This window comes from Schistocerca piceifrons, unplaced genomic scaffold (genome assembly GCF_021461385.2).
Source record: "Schistocerca piceifrons isolate TAMUIC-IGC-003096 unplaced genomic scaffold, iqSchPice1.1 HiC_scaffold_327, whole genome shotgun sequence".
Lineage (NCBI taxonomy): Eukaryota > Metazoa > Arthropoda > Insecta > Orthoptera > Acrididae > Schistocerca > Schistocerca piceifrons.
Genome location: NW_025728545.1, coordinates 42,501 through 47,500, shown reverse-complemented (window position 1 = coordinate 47,500; position 5,000 = coordinate 42,501). Strand labels below are relative to the sequence as shown.

Below are 5,000 nucleotides of genomic sequence, written 5' to 3'. Positions count from 1 at the left end.
TGAAAACATACTTGGCAAATGCTTTCGCTTCTGTTCGTCTTGCGACGATCCAAGAATTTCACCTCTAACGTCGCAATACGAATGCCCCCGCCTGTCCCTATTAATCATTACCTCGGGTTCCGAAAACCAACAAAATAGAACCGAGGTCCTATTCCATTATTCCATGCACACAGTATTCAGGCGGGCTTGCCTGCTTTAAGCACTCTAATTTGTTCAAAGTAAACGTGCCGGCCCACCGAGACACTCAATAAAGAGCACCCTGGTAGGATTTCAACGGGGTCCGCCTCGGGACGCACGAGCACGCACGAGGCGGTCGCACGCCTTCGGCTCGCCCCACCGGCAGGACGTCCCACGATACATGCCAGTTAAACACCGACGGGCGGTGAACCAACAGCGTGGGACACAAATCCAACTACGAGCTTTTTAACCGCAACAACTTTAATATACGCTATTGGAGCTGGAATTACCGCGGCTGCTGGCACCAGACTTGCCCTCCAATAGATACTCGTTAAAGGATTTAAAGTGTACTCATTCCGATTACGGGGCCTCGGATGAGTCCCGTATCGTTATTTTTCGTCACTACCTCCCCGTGCCGGGAGTGGGTAATTTGCGCGCCTGCTGCCTTCCTTGGATGTGGTAGCCGTTTCTCAGGCTCCCTCTCCGGAATCGAACCCTGATTCCCCGTTACCCGTTACAACCATGGTAGGCGCAGAACCTACCATCGACAGTTGATAAGGCAGACATTTGAAAGATGCGTCGCCGGTACGAGGACCGTGCGATCAGCCCAAAGTTATTCAGAGTCACCAAGGCAAACGGACCGGACGAGCCGACCGATTGGTTTTGATCTAATAAAAGCGTCCCTTCCATCTCTGGTCGGGACTCTGTTTGCATGTATTAGCTCTAGAATTACCACAGTTATCCAAGTAACGTGGGTACGATCTAAGGAACCATAACTGATTTAATGAGCCATTCGCGGTTTCACCTTAATGCGGCTTGTACTGAGACATGCATGGCTTAATCTTTGAGACAAGCATATGACTACTGGCAGGATCAACCAGGGAGCTGCGTCAACTAGAGCTGAGCAGCCGGCCGCCCGGGAGTGTGTCCCGGGGGCCCGCGCGAACACGCAAGCGTCCGCTCAATCATTCTGCAAACAGGAGGAGGCTGAGCTCCCCTGCACAATACACCTCGAAACCCTCTCAGGTCCCGGCGGCGCGCAGCGCCGTCCCAAGTACTTGGTCGGGTTCGAGAGAGGCGCAATCGCCCGGAGTTAGGCGAGTAGACGCTTTCGGTGCGACCACCCGTGCTCCCAACTGAGCTTGCCGCTGCCGACAGAGGCCCGGGAGCGTGCTGTCGTGGCATTGCCGGCGGGAGACAACACGCGCCACCTACGGTGACCGGCAGCTCCAACGCCAGCGCCACAGAAGGACAAAAGCCCCACTTGGGTGCCGAAGCGAACTCTCCCAGCACAGCGCACGCGCCAACACATCCGCACAGCTGCGATACAAACCACCAGCGAGAACCGCTGGGGCGACCGAGCAGCAGACGGCGTCGCGGCGCCGAGCGCCGGGCGGCGGCGCATCCTCAACGCACACAGTCCTCAATCGGACCAGCACACTGAAGATGTCCACCGCGCTTCGCACCGGGCCCGCGAGGACCTACTTTGGCCGCACGGCGCCGCGCGCAGGGTGCGCCGGCGCGCAGCTGCGACGCCTGCCGCGTCCGTCGGCCGGCGCGCCTGCCACTGGCCGCCCCCACCAGCCGGCTGTAGCGCGTGCGCCCACGCACCGCGCGGCCAGCACGCCGGGAGGCGCCCCCTCACCGGCCGGGGACGGTCCCACCCAGCCACCGCCGCGTATCGCTTCACACCCAGATGCCGTTCAGTTTCGTCGGCATGGTGGGTATCGCTGGAACAACCGGTTCGTACCTCAACCTATCGTCGCCATCACCGATTCACCCCTAGCGAGAACAACCGCACCACAACAGGTTACCATTTGTTCATTTGCGTAACTTCACCAGAAAACGCAGGCGTCCATCGCCATTTGCAACTTCAACGATTATTGCATGCCTGTGTCAGGTGTCACGCCACACTACGTCTGCCCACATACACGCAACAAAATGTGCACGCCTAGACAATACGTGGAAGGTGGCCCCCGTACGTATGCGATGTCCATTGCTCGAACGACTGTCAACCGGCCTCTGTAGCATGTCGCAGATATGGAACGCGGTGCACCATGCCATCACGGTGTGTGAGGAGAGACGACTAGGTCCGAATACATCAACAGACAGCTCATGCTGATCGCCATCCACGGCGTCCGTTCCTCCCACACGTCTCTATGGCGTACCACACTGCAATCCAGCTCTCATAGGGAGACGACACGTAGCTGCGTGCACAATATTTGCACTGTATGGTCCGCCGTTTTTGGGCGCAGTCGTTGTACGGTCACACATGTGCCACGATGTATCATTCGGTACATAAGGACGAATGTGCAGTACAGATTGTGGTTTACGCGTACGACATTAGCGGACGGTTGACACAGGCCGCACCACAACGTAGCCTGAGTACGTCGCATGCGAAGGGCATTGAACATGCAAACTTCTCACCAACCAGCTTGCGAAGGCAGGGGGGCAAGGTGGGGACGTGGGGAGGGGCGGCATGTACGTCCTGCTGCCATCCACATTACAGTGTACAGCAGGAGCATGTGGAAAGTCAGCAAGACTTGCAAGGTGTTTAACATGAAGCGATACACAGGGGAGCGGGCAGTGCGAGTAGCGAACTATATTGCGAGGGTTGCGGGTGGGCAACACTACACTAATTGAACGAGTCGTATAACAATTACAGAGCAGGTTTAGGCGACAACATGGGTTACGTTAGGGGACAACGTGGGTTACGTTAGGGGACAACGTGGGTTACTTTAGGGGACAACGTGGGTTAGGTTAAGGCACAACGTGGGTTAGGTTAAGGCACAACGTGGGTTAGGTTAAGGCACAACGTGGGTTAGGTTAAGGCACAACGTGGGTTAGGTTAAGGCACAACGTGGGTTAGGTTAAGGCACAACGTGGGTTAGGTTAAGGCACAACGTGGGTTAGGTTAAGGCACAACATGGGTTAGGTTAAGGCACAACATGGGTTAGGTTAAGGCACAACGTGGGTTAGGTTAAGGCACAACGTGGGTTAGGTTAAGGCACAACGTGGGTTAGGTTAAGGCACAACGTGGGTTAGGTTAAGGCACAACATGGGTTAGGTTAAGGCACAACATGGGTTAGGTTAAGGCACAACATGGGTTAGGTTAAGGCACAACATGGGTTAGGTTAAGGCACAACATGGGTTAGGTTAAGGCACAACATGGGTTAGGTTAAGGCACAACATGGGTTAGGTTAAGGCACAACGTGGGTTAGGTTAAGGCACAACATGGGTTAGGTTAAGGCACAACATGGGTTAGGTTAAGGCACAACATGGGTTAGGTTAAGGCACAACATGGGTTAGGTTAAGGCACAACATGGGTTAGGTTAAGGCACAACATGGGTTAGGTTAAGGTACAACATGGGTTAGGTTAAGGTACAACATGGGTTAGGTTAAGGTACAACATGGGTTAGGTTAAGGTACAACATGGGTTAGGTTAAGGTACAACATGGGTTAGGTTAAGGTACAACATGGGTTAGGTTAAGGTACAACATGGGTTAGGTTAAGGTACAACATGGGTTAGGTTAAGGTACAACATGGGTTAGGTTAAGGTACAACATGGGTTAGGTTAAGGTACAACATGGGTTAGGTTAAGGTACAACATAGGTTAGGTTAAGGTACAACATAGGTTAGGTTAAGGTACAACATAGGTTAGGTTAAGGTACAACATAGGTTAGGTTAAGGTACAACATAGGTTAGGTTAAGGTACAACATAGGTTAGGTTAAGGTACAACATAGGTTAGGTTAAGGTACAACATAGGTTAGGTTAAGGTACAACATAGGTTAGGTTAAGGTACAACATAGGTTAGGTTAAGGTACAACATAGGTTAGGTTAGGTTAGGTTAGGTTACACGTTGTTGTAAGGAAAGGTGTAGGGGGGGGGGGGCGGGGGCGGCAGGTTCGTTGATAGTGATTATAGTAAGTGAATGCTTGTGACATGATCAGATTTGTCACGTCAGGATGCACCTTTGGCTTATTAGAGGCGGCGCTCCAATTCTATGCTTGTGTGAGACCTGTGTCTTTGACTCATGTCATTGTTTGTGCGCTGTGACAGGAGGTACTATTGTGATGTTGGGTGCACCGTTGTATAGGACATGTGTGGGTGTTGGTGCCTGGTCTGCGCAATGGTGGATGTCGAAAGGCTGGGATATTGTATTTTCCGCATGGACCTCCTGGTCTGGTTGTGATAGTGTGGATTGTGTAATGTGGCGGAGAAGATGCACTGGATGTTGTTCCATGCTGGTGCTTACATATTGTATGTGCGCCTGTTAGAAGCAGAGAGTGGTGCGTGATCAGAGTGTCTGGCTGACGTGTGGTTCCCATTGTGGGCAGACTCTTTCAGCATGTATACGGACAGTTGTGTATATTTGCTGTAGTTTGATGGCTCTGCATTGATTACTAATCAGCGCCGTGTGTACGGGTAATCTGGTTCCAGTCCAAAATGTTCCATCTGTGTACATTAGTGACAAAGACTCCCCCCATGCAGTGGGGCTCGGTCTGTTATAGCTCTTCCGCGTAATATATTTGCCCCACGTTTTTGCGACTGCGAGTGCGAGTGCAACGCGCATGGGGACCGACATGCTGATGGCTCGGTATCGGACGCCGTACAGTGAGCAACGCGATCGCGTCTCTCGCTCGTAAGTGGTACAGGTCGCGGCTCATGTATAGGGACAGCGGGAATGTCGCATATTGGAAATAACTCTTCATGAAACGCAAGTTATAGGGGTGGATTGCACTTTACGAGTGCGGGAAACTTCCGCCGTTCATCCGCTGGAGGTGCGCGTGTGGCGGTTGGGGTGGTGCACGAACGGGTGCGG

At 53.0% G+C, this 5,000-nt stretch overlaps 1 non-coding gene across 1 annotated transcript in view; it reads right to left on the bottom strand.

The window, feature by feature from the left end:
• LOC124745596 overlaps positions 1-1,061 on the bottom strand; it is a 1,909-nt gene extending 848 nt beyond the window's left edge. Inside the window, exon 1 of the ribosomal RNA XR_007011100.1 lies at positions 1-1,061. This exon is cut by the window's left edge and continues 848 nt beyond it. This is a non-coding gene — a ribosomal RNA (small subunit ribosomal RNA).
• Positions 1,062-5,000: the final 3,939 nt, after the last annotated feature.